The sequence below is a fragment of the Chinchilla lanigera genome, unplaced genomic scaffold (genome assembly GCF_000276665.1).
Source record: "Chinchilla lanigera isolate Chin_1 unplaced genomic scaffold, ChiLan1.0 scaffold00041, whole genome shotgun sequence".
Lineage (NCBI taxonomy): Eukaryota > Metazoa > Chordata > Mammalia > Rodentia > Chinchillidae > Chinchilla > Chinchilla lanigera.
The window spans coordinates 15,119,865-15,132,178 of record NW_004955442.1 but is presented as its reverse complement, the minus strand read 5'-3'; positions in this window follow the sequence as shown (position 1 = coordinate 15,132,178).

Genomic DNA, 12,314 nt, shown 5'->3' with positions numbered 1-12,314 from the left:
CCGCGGCGCGGGGGCGGACCCTGCCCACACTCCGCCCCGCGCCACGGCCCTGCGGGCCGTGGAGCGGGGCGGGAGGGGCGGGCTGCTCGGGCTCCGCCCCTGTCCGTGGCGTCACCGCGGGACGGGGAGGGTGTAGGCTCCGCCCATGCTCCGCCAGGAAGGCGCGGGGCGTGGCGTCGGAAAGCTCTATCCCGCGCCCTTGGGTCCTCAGGCACCGCTCCCTGCGCAATTTAGGCCGTGGGCGTTGCGGGATGGGCGGGCTCTGGCGGCTCCGCCTTCCTTCCCCCGAAGGCGGAGGCTAGGTCCCTCAGCCGGGTCCCTCACGTCGCTCCCGCCCCTCACCGACCGCTTGGTGCGCGCGTCCCCAGGTTGGGCCGGTGTCCCCGCGTGCTTCCGCGGTTCTCATTTCAGTTTCCAGTCTCCCCCCTAGTCAACAGTCACGGGCACTAAAAACACCAGCAAGAGCAACTAGCGCTCCAAACGTTTTCTGAGAGCCCGTTGCACACACCTCCGCTCCCGAGGCCTTACCGCAGTCGCCGAGCGCTGGACACACAGTAAGCGCTCAATAAATGTGTTCTGCGTCAACTCTTGGCGCTCCTCACAGAGGACAGATTGAGGTGACGCACAAGGTGGGACTCACCGGGCTGGTGAAGCGCAGCCCTGAAGGCCAGGCACCGCAGTGCCGCAGCCCAGTCCCTTCCTCCGCCCTGCGTCCCCCTCCTCGGTCCCGGCGCCTGCTTGCACGTCTTTGATGGCTGCGAGCGCTGCGGTGGCGTCGGTCTCTTCGAGCGGGTTCTCCCCGTGTATGCACTAGATCATTACAAAATGAACACATGTGTAACAGAGAAGACTCCAGGTGGAACATCGATGAACCCTGAAAAAATGCTAGAACCCAGGCACAACCACGTATTGATTCCGTTTACGAGAAATATCCAAAACAGGCAAATCAATGAACATGGGACGTGGATCTGTGGCCCCAGGCACTAGGGAAGGTGATGGCTGATGGGTGATAAGTATGTGTTGGAATTAGTGGTGATTGTTGCACGGCCTATACTGTAAAATATACTAAAAACCGCTAAATTGTGTGCTTTGAAAGAGTGAACTTTATGTTATGTAAATTGTATCTCAATTTAAAAATAATTTAAAATGTACCACCGTGGAGCTGTGCTGTTGGGCCAGGTGTATATCCCTTCGAGTGCCTCCTGAGACTGGACACAGACTGAGCGTGCATGGAAAGGTGTCTGCAGACTCCCAAGTGCAAGGTCCCTGTGGGGCTGTTCTTCCAGAGACTTGGCATTAAGGTTTTCACTGAGTTCTGAGGCTCTTCAGCATCCTTCCTCTGTTTAAACTGGCCGGAACTCTCTCGACTAAACCCACAGGTGCCGGGGCACGCTTCTACCACCTGCTGGGAAAACTCCCAAGCAGGGCCTGGGGGACACATCACCACTCAACTCTTCCTGAGCCTGAGGAAGCAGTGCCTCCGTGCCTGCTTTTTATCTCCGTGATGGAAATCATGATCCCATGTGGTTTTTGTTTTTGTATTTCGCAGTGTTGGAGATTGAACCCAGGACTTTCACACTGAACTACATCCCAGCCCTTTTTAACGTTTTGAGACAGTCTTGCTAAATCTCCTTCATTGCCAGGCTGCACTAGAACTTTTTGTTTTCTTTTATTTTTGTTTTGTTTTGTTTTATTTTGGAACAGGATCTCACTTTGTAGCTCAGGGCAGGATCCTCCTGCCTCAGCCTCCTGAGTGCTGGAATTAATAGAGAGTTCTTGAGAATAGAGTTTGGAAACACTGCCTGAGTGCCTGGGGGCTGGGTGGCAGGAGAAAAGAAAAGGCTGTGGACTAGCTGGAGATGCCCAGCGGAGGGGACTAGTGCAAGGTTCTGAGACACTTGAGAAGGTTCTAGAGTCCTGTGTGTGGCAGAATGTGGAGCTGGGTAGGCAGGTGGGCCGGTGAGAGACTCCAGAAACAGGGAACCCCAATAACCCCAGTCTAGAGTTGAGAGAAGAGTCTAAGAGGGTCAGAGAACTGGGAAGGAACTGAAGCACCGCGTGTGGAAGTTGAGGTATAACTACTGTACAAGGAGAGGTTAGCAGGTGCCTGTGCTCTGTGAACAAAACAGGGACTGGGGATGTGTTTAGGGTCCCCAACTGCCCCCCGATTCCTGGGTGCATTCATACCTTGGGACATAAAGAACTCTCCATAGCTTCCCATCTCTTGGCCTTTCCCCACGTTGTCCCCTCTGCCCGGACTGTGTGTCCATCTCATTTGCAGGTATACATGCACTTACAGACTCCTCCTCCACAGAGCTTCCTCTCCAGGCCCCTTCACATGTGCTCATTTGCATGGCCCAGCCCTTCAGGGGACACAAATTATGAGAAATCAACTTTGAGCAAAGCATTTGTTCAAAGTCTGTCAGTCAATGCCCCTAGTGGGCAGTTCCCAGGGTCATCCTGTCCCTGACCACTGCCATATCACCTGCATATGTAAACTTCCTGGATTAGAGTGCTAAAGGCATGGTGTTTGCCAGTGACCTTAACTCCGTGCACATTTCATGGTGGAGTTGGTAGGAAGCCAAATGCCAGCAGGTTGGTGCCAAATGAGGAGTGTAGACGTGGCATGTGGCCCACTATTTTTAAAGCTTAGCTATGGAAGAGAGAGGCAAAGCACAGGCAGGAATGGTTAAATATTTTTTTCTCGATAGAGGAAAGACTCTATTTCCTCAATAGAGGAAAGACTCAAGCAGGTATGCAGCCTAAGGGAAGGGTGCTGGCACAGAGGGAGAGGAGAATAATGCAGGGTAGTAGTGGGGGTTTGGTGGTGGAAATTTCTTCAGAGACAGCAGAGGGAGGAAATCTACATTCTTCACTTTCCCACCTCTTTATTCATCACCTTATTCCACTGAGTTCCAGCAGCTCTAGAAAGTGGGACTGTTGTTATCCTTTTATTAAATGAGGTAACTGAAGCACAGAAAGGTTATGAAATTTGCCAAGGTTGCACAGCAGTAAGTACCATAGCTGAGATTATGTCTAAAACCTAAACTTTTAATTGTAATTAGATAACAAACTTTTAAGATTCAAGAACTCAAGTTGAGGGAAGATACACCCGCAAAAGAACAGTGGTACAAAATGAACAAAACAGATTAATGAAATGATTGTTTGAAGGCGACTGTGGAGCAAAATGCTATTGTTTGGAAAGGATTTCTGAAACAGTAAAGATATATGTTTGGGTTTTTTTTGTTTTGTTTCTGTCTTTTTGAGACAGGGTCTTGCTATGCAGTTCAGGCTGGCCTTGAGCTCACTTTGTAGTCCAGGCTGGTCTCAAACTCACAAAACGATCTTCCTGCCTCAGCCTCTCAAGTGCTGGGACTGCAGGCGTGCTGGCGCACGCCTGGCAACATATATGTTTAAAGAGGAAAATTGATTATCTGCAAATGAAATTTTAGACTATTTCAACAAACCCTGTGGTGAAACAGAAAAAAAATAAAAGATCTTGTTTGGTTCTGGGAGGGAAACTTTTTTTTTTAAGAGTAGGAAGATGGGCCAGGGTTATAATTCAGTGGCATAAGTACCTACCTGGCAAGCCCAAGTTCCTGAGTTCAATTCCTGGTACAAAAAAAAAAGAGTAGGAAGAAAGCTGGGCATAGGGGCACACACCTGTATTGCCAGCACTTGGGAGGCTGAGACAGGAGAATGGATATGTGAGTTCGAGGCCAGCCTGGGCTACAAAATGAGTTCAAGGCCAGCCTGAACTGCATAGCAAAACCCTTTCTCAAAAAGAAAAAAAAAAGTAGGAAGAATTTATTAAGAGAAAAAAAGCTTCCATCTGAGAGGGACAGAAGTGAGCCTTGAAGGTGGGTTGCCCACCAACTCCACTTCTCAAGGGTGTTTTATTGAGCAAAGCCACAAGGTGAGGCGGGCTTAAGGTGAGGCAGAACTATAACCAATCAATAAGATTACAAGTATAGTCACTTAGGTAATGTTGATCCAATGATGAATCACAGGATGAGTGTGAGGTAGGACAAAACTATGGTCAACCAATAAGATTACAACAACTATAGTCACTAGGGTAATATTGATTAAATGGGGATCAGATGGGGCAAACAAGTCACATAATAAGTACACATGGGACAGACAAGGCTTTTCCTGGAAGGGGTGAGTTAAGATTTGGTCCTCCATCCCAAGGTGATTTAACGCCTACTTAGAATATCCATCATTGGGGTCAGAGATGTAGCTCAGCGGCGCAGCACTTGCCTGGCAAGCGTGGGGCCTTGAGTTCAATTCCTAGTACCAAAAGAAAAATAGTTAAAAAAAAAAAAAAAGACCAAAGAATATCCATCACTGCTGTTCATCCCTAGGGGAAGTATATAGGTGAGTAGTTCTTTTTTTTTTTTTTTTAGTTCTTCTTTTTCTTGAAGCCTGGCCTTCAGTGAATGCACCTCCAGCCACAGTTGTCTTCTGCATTGACCTCTCTAGGGCTCAGCCCTGTCTGACTGCCTACAATATTTCTACCTAACTTAGCTATCTATAATATTCCCCTCTGAAGAAGTATCCCTAACTGCTGTAAGAGGGGAAGGGGTGAAGACTGATCTGGCTACTTCTAGCTGAAGGACTCGTGGTTGTGATCAGCAGTGAGAGATATTCCACAGAGGATCTGTCTAAAGGCCCTTGATAGATGCCAGATGTTCTTGCCTAGGATAGATGTACAACTTTAAGTCTGGAGGAGAGGGTCCAGGGATAGAGTTCAGCAGCACAAGCACCTACCTGGCAAGCACAAGATCCTGAGTTTGATTCTCAGTGTCCCCGCAAAAAAGTCTGGAGGAGACAAGGCCACAGAAGCAGTTAAGTATGCATAGGCCAAAATAATAAAATCAACAGGATAATTATGAATATAGCCAACAAGTTTTTCCACCAGGAGGAGCCAGTAATAGCTTTCCATAAAGAGGATAAGGAGAAGGTCCAGAGACTTTCAGAACTGGGAGGGAAACACTGAAGAAATGTTCAATTCTTCTTTTTGTTTGCTTTTCTTCAGTCCTGGGGGTTGAACCAGGGCCTTTGTGCCAAGCGAAATCCCTAGCTTTTTTGGTTTTGTTTGTTTGTTTGTTTTGAGACAGGGTCTCATTAAATTGCTAAATTGCCCAGGCTAGGCTGGAATTTGCAGTCCTCCTTCCTTAGCCTCCCTGGATTACAGAGTGCTGTGATTATACAGGTGTACCACATGTCCCACCATATTCTTAATAAAATACAGACTAAAAGGTTTTTTTAAGTTAACAGCTAATGATAATCATTGAAGAAAAGGGAGGAAATTAGAAGGGGAAAAACAAGAAAACTGGATCAGTTCAGAAGAGGATTTTGAAAAGGAAACAATGGATCAATATATTCATCAAACCAAGATAAAATGGTCAGAATAAAACCAAGCATGTGGGTGATCACAATAAATATAAATGACCTAAATTCTTATATTAAAGGACAGGATGCTCAGAAGAAACACTAAATCCAGGTAAACACTGTTCACTGGGGCACAGCTAAAACAAACAACTATGAGAGGCTGAGATAAAGAGTGCAAATGCAAACACAAAGAAAGTAAAGTGTGGCAGTATTAATACCATGCCAAATAGGATTTAAGGCAAAAGGTGTTAAACGGGGAAAGAGTTAAAAAAAAATAACAGTCACAATCTATATAGAATACATAATGAACTATTACATTCTCTGAAGTGGAACTTGTTCACTGGGTTTTAGCACTACAGATGAGAGAATGCTTGGACAAAACCATGACCCTACTCAACACTGCCCCCTAGAGGTCCTCCTGTTCTCGGCACCATTTGTAGAATCCAGCCCATCACAGAAGCTCCCCACAAACCAGGCCTAAACCAGGAATTCCCATCTGAGTAGAGAGGTCTCAGAGCTATCCACACAGGATCTTGGGACAAGGCTGAACTTCTGACTCCAAGGTAATTAAAATATAATAAAAGGTAAGTGTAGAAGTGAAGGATATGTTCCTTTGGTGGGGGGGAGTTTGAGACAGGGTATGACTCTGAAGTTCAGGCTGGTCTTAAACTCACTATGTAGCCCAGACTGGCCTCAAACTTGAGACTATCCTCCTGCCTCACCCTCCCAAGTGCTAGAATTACAGGCACGGACTACCATGCCTGAGGTTCCTTATCTTGACTGATGTACACCTATGATGATTCCTTGGGTATATATGGACGTTAAAACTTAACAAACAAATTGTACATTTTGTGAGTGGTAAGCTATAGTTGCACACATCTGTAATCCTAGCATTCTGGGAAGCTGAGAGTGAGACCCTGTCTCAAAATAAAAAAAGGGCTAGGGATGTAGCTCTTTGCAAAGTGCCTGGGTTCAATTCTTAGTATAAAAAAGGGGGGGGACTTTGAAGATATGATTAAATTAAGGATCTGAGGTGGGGAGAATTATTTGGATTATCCAAGTGATCCTAAATATTAACACAGCCGGGAATATAGCTCAGGAATATAGTGGAATCATGCCTGCCTCACAAGCAGGAGGTCCCGAGTTCAATTCTCAGTACCAAAAAAACTAAATGTTAACAAAAATATCTTTATAAGAGAAAGCTTGAGAAGATTTGTGACAAGCAAAGGAGGTCAAGTGACTATGGAAGCAGGGGTTTGGCGGAATATGACCATGAGCCAAGGAAAGTCAGAAGCCACCAGAAGCTGGAAGGGGCAAGGAACAAACTCTCCTGGAGCCTCCAGAAGATCCAGCCTGCCAGCACCTCGACTGGTAAGACTGTTTGCACTTTCACCCTCCCTACTACAAGGAAATAAATTTGATTGTTTTATATCATTATTTGCAGTAATTTGCAGCAGCAGCAATAGGAAATGAATATAAACACTACTTTGAAACCTAGTAGTAGTGACTCCTGAGGAATGGATCTTAGCTCTCAGCTTTCTCTTGTGTTGCTGACATGTCCTCAAAAATTACTGATTGTTTTTGTAGTTAATGAAGCTGGGTGTGGTGACACACACTGTAATCCCAGCACTCAGGAGGCTGAGGCAGGGGGATATCAAACTTGAGGTCAGCCAGATACACAGCAAAATTTGCCTAAAAAATAGAAAAATAAATTTTAAAAGGGGCTGAGTATGTATCTCAGTGCTCCCTGGGTTAAATCCCTAGTACCAGAAGGAAGAGGAGGAGAACAAAGAAGAGCAAGAGGAAGGAGGAGGAGGAAGAGGAGGTGGAACAGGAGAAGAAGAGGAAACAATAATAAGGCAAGTGAATGTGACCCAGTCCAGGGGTCTAGTGACTCAGGGACTGGTGACTTTAGAGATTGTGGTGGTTACACAGAGGTCCATCCTATCACTTTGTGCTGATGTCTGCACCTGCCATGAAGCTGAGCATGTCACTCAGAGACTGCCTGAGATCCTGGAGCATGAGGCCCCACTCATACTTTTGCAGAAGCTGGAAGCTTCCACTGCAGAAGAGTTTACCTTGGCCTTGTTGAAGTCCAGACATGCTGCCACAAGCCACAGTAGGTAAGCTTAAATTCTACCTGGACTTATCTTCCTTGATAGTGAGTACCGTACAGCTATCCCCAGCTGTCCCATCTGGTGAGTCCCTAAGCTTCTGTGGTCACACTTGCATACTTGCCCTATATGGAGGGCACCTTCAGACAAGGATGAACACTCCCCGTGACCACCTGCCTGTAGGGCCTCAGGGACACCAAAGTGAGTGGGTTGCATGGGGAGAAGGAATTTCTTCCCAGGAACAGGATATTCGTGGTGACCCTTCCATACCTGGGTCCCATGGCCAGCATATCTCTAACGTCTCCTGCTTTCTGGGGTGACTCAGTCTTCTCTCCCTGGTGGAAATTGCATTCAGTGCTGCACCAGTTCCTCTGATGTATCCATGGCAACATTCACATGGATTTCATAGAACATAAGGTGTTTGAGCTGGAAGGGCCCTCAGAGATCAGCTCCTCCTGCCCCCACATTTCACAGAGGCTCAGAGAGGGGATGCCACATGGCTAGGGCAACACGGCAAGCTGTGAACATAGCTGGGTTTCTACCCTTCTAACGCCGTTCCAACCCCCCAGAAACAGTCAGCTGGGTTCTGCAGGACTGACTTCTGGGGAGGTGCTCTGGGGATTTTGCCACCACCTCTGCTTCCTGAAAGACCCCTTAAGTTTAGCCTGGCTATCTGCTGCTCAGTCACAAAGTTGTTTTTCAGTGCATAGTGGGGACAGAGACAGATAAGTCAGCAAGATTACAGGCAGGGCAGAGGCGGCATAACCCCAGGGAACCACAGAGAACATCTGGGAAGCAAGAAGTAGGGGCAGGAGCTAGGGAAGACGTGCATTTCATGTAAAGGCTAGGGTCCTGAGGAGGACTCTCCTTCATGGCTGGGCCCCATATCCCAGCACAAGAGGGCCTGCCTGAGGTCCATGCTGTTTGGTTGGACAGTGGGTAGTAGTGATGCTGGAGGGCTTTGAAAACTGGGGACATGGAGAACAACTGCCTGACCTGGAGGCCCTAGCAGGTCACTATGGCTAAGGATTCATGGCACATGTCATTCAGAACAAGGGAGGTGAGACACAGAGAAGGACAAATCAGAAGGTACAGTACAGTAATTGGTGGCCATGGGCATAAGGGGAGTGGCAGAAATGAAGGTCCAGAAAGCAGGTCTCAAGGAGACTGGAGCAGATCTGGAGTGATTCAGTCCCCTTGGGGACATGGACACATATTGTCCCTCTTCTGCATAGCAGAGCCAGCCCTATGTTAGGACAGTTGAGGGCCATAAGCCCCTTCCCTAGCATATGGTCCTCACCCCTACCTGCAGCAGGACCCCAAACCCAGCCTCAGGCTCCTGCTCTGGCCTCTTCTTCTTTCTAGGCTGAAGCACCTGGGATCTGGACATCCCTCGGCCCAGCCAAGGCCACACCACACACTGGATCTTTTTCACCAAACTGGTTCCTTCATGTGTGTTTGATGCTAGCCTGCTCTAGTTATTTATTGCTGTGTGACAAACATCCCCCAAACACTTATGAACCTGCATGGCGTCCACTGGGGCTGGGGTGTCCACTACCAGACCAGTTTCTTTCTGCACATGGCTGGCAAATCAGTTCTTCTTCAGTGGCTTTTTGCACCCGGCTACTCAGGCTTTCTCCCAGCATGACAGGCAGGTTCTAAGAACAACTAACCGGGTACAGACAATCAGCTGGGTATAGAATTATTTCTGCTATATCTGTTGTTCAAAGAAACCACAGCTTTTGTCTAGATTCTTGGCCAAGGGACACAGACCCTTCCATCACTGGAAAAATACCAAAGAGTGAGTGCCATTTTTAATCTATCCCAGAGCCTGTCTCTGCCCCATGAATGGTGTTGTCCTTCCTTATTTCTAGGCCTGCAGATACTGTCTGTCCTGAAGTCCTTTCTGTCCCTAATACTTCTTCCCTGGGCTACTGCAGTCTCCCTCCCTGCAGGCACCACTATTCATCCCCTCTACCACTCCCCAGTATTCCTGTAACGGTGTTCTCTCTCTGTTGTTCTGCTCAGAGACCATATATGACTGTCTGATTCCTTAGAATAATTTCCAGTCTCCCAGGTATAACATTCATGTTTCCCTTATAATCTGGTCTGGCCTCTCCTGCCTTACCTAAATTGGGTTACTTCCCTTGATGCCCATGTACTGGCACTCACCTGGGCATACTGACTGCCTCCAACTGGTAAGTTCCTCCATTTCCTCTCCCTGTTAGACTCCTGTTCTACCTTGAAAGTCCAGTACAAAGCCCTCTCTCCTCCATAAAGCCTTGCTGTCATTACACAATCACACCAGTCTTGCTCTCATTGCATACTGACATTCATTCTGCCTAAAATCCTTCTCAGCATCGATTTGTCCTCCTAAAGTGAGGCCCGTGTGTTTGATGCATATTTCTTTCATCAATGTAACAACTGCTTATTGAGGCCCAGAGCCAGCTGCCAGGGATATGGCAATGACCAAGACAAGCTGCTTCCTGTGCCCAGAGAACTTACATTCCAGAGGGGAGAAACAGATGGCAAACAGAGGAACCAAGAGACATAATGATCAAAGATTAGGAGGACTGCTGGGAAGCAAGAGAGTGAGGGGGCCCTGAGCCAGGCACCTAGAGCTCCCATTTTTCAAGAGAAAACAAAGAACTGGATTTTTATGTAAAAGTTTTAAAGGCAATCCTGTCTTTTCTGCACCTAAAGATTCTCCTCCTTTGTAGGCCTGCCACTTGCTCTGGTTCATTGCCTCCTTCTCTGCTTCCTGGTTGCCTGTCTATCAACATTCCTCTACCACTTAAATGCCTCACTTGTAGACCCCACCCCCAGAGCATCCAAATTCCTTGTGGTTCCCATGCACTGGGCTTGCTCTGGGCAGCAGCTGATAGGAAGATGTAGGATCCACTGCCTAGGACCCTGGAGGCCAGTAGGCATTGTTTGTTGAGGCCCCCAGCAGAGATCCTGGGGCGATCATCCCATAGTTGGCCTTTTGGGAGGTGGGACACCTACAGTGTCCAGAGCTGCAAAAATGGGAGCTCGGCCGGGCATGGTGGTGCATGCCTGTAATTCCAGCACCTGGGAGGCTGAGGCAGGAGGATTGTTGCAAGTTCAACCAGCCTGGGCTACAAAGTGAGCTCAAGGCCAGCCTGAACTGCATAGTGACAGCCTGTCTCAAAAAGACAGAAAAAAAAAAAAAAAAAAAAAAAAGAAAAAGAAAAGGGAGCTCAATATTCATTCCCTAGGCCAACTACATACACGTCTGGGGATTGACCTGGAGGAGGTAGAGGGCCAGAGAAGAGAGACAGTAAAAGAAGGCTCAGGAGACTTCAGGGCTTCTCTGGGTTTGCCCCCCAGCTCCAACAGCTACCTCAGGGACTGCGGGGTGCCCGGGATGCCGCCGCGGTCCCTGAGGTATGAATCAGGACCGTCCCTGCCATGGGACAGTTTATACTCTGGCTTTTGTTTTGTTTTTTTTTTTGTTTTTTTTTTTGAGACAAAGTCATTCAGGGTAGTCTTGAACTCACTATGGAGCCTGGGCTGGCCTCAAACTCCCAGTGATCCTCCTGCCTCAGCCTCTGGAGAGCTGGGATTACAGCTGTGTACCACCATATCCAGCTAACAGGATCGTTTTAAAGATGTAATGTGCCTGGCACATGATAGTACTCAGCACTGGATAGCTTTCCAGGCCTGTAAGGAGCAGGCCATGCTAGGCTCTCAAAGAATTCCTGCTGGCAGCATCCCTCCATTTGGATCTTTCCAGGCCTCTGAGGCCCAGAAGTAGCTAATTATTGGTGTTCTGGGTACTGACAGCTGGGAAGGGTAAGGTTTCTGAGGAACCTGGGATCCTGGTGACAGCTATCATATCTTGGGATACAGTCAAGTATCTTCTGGAACTCCATTTCTCAGAGGAGCATCCAGAAGCTACCTGTCCTGGGGGCAGCATTTCATTCATTCTTTTTTTTTTTTTTTTTAGACAGGGTCTTGCTATACAGTTCAGGCTGGCCTTGAGCTCACTTTGTAGCCCAGACTGGGCTTGAACTCTCAATGATCCTCCTGCCTCAGCCTCCCAAGTGCTGGGATTACAGGCATGTACCACTACACCCGGCTACCATTTCATTCTTGAGACACAGAATATGTTAGCTGGGGGTCCTGGAACAGAGCAATGCCAGGTAGGACGTTGTCAGGGCCTGGAGATGGGTGTGGTGGGGTCCAATTTGGGATTTGGAGAATCAGCACCATCCTCCCTGAGTCCAGAACCTGGCATGTGTAGGCCAAGGTACCGGTCACACCTAAGGGCAAGGCCACCCACCTTCCAGACTCAAGGGCACAGCCCCTGTGAGGGGACCTTCTGCTCATTTCCTTTTTGCATAGACCCTCAAGCTTCTAAAAGCCCAGGTAGCTCTGCTATCTCTGCATTGTCCTGCCATTTATAACCAGCTGCCTGTGGAACCAAGTGTTCCCTCGCAGCGAGCTTTGTTTGCTGAGCATCAGAGTTGGCGCTGCCTGGACCCACCTGCCCCAGATAGAGCAGGGAGGAGCAGTGGGGCAGGTGGCAGGTTTCCCTGGCTGAGAAGGACCGAATGCCCACCCATGCGGGTTCTCTGTCCCCAGCGCTTCATCTCAGGACACCTCTCTTGTCCCGAGTCTGGTGATGCATCCAGCAAGGGGGTCACTGGACTGGGGAGGGAGGGGTGGTGTACAGTGCGCGGAGGTGATATAGGACCCTGTGCTCCCTCACCCAGGTCCACTGCCTCATATAGGAGTCCGAATACCAAGGTGGCCAAAAAGGGCCTCTCTGTCTTTCTCTCT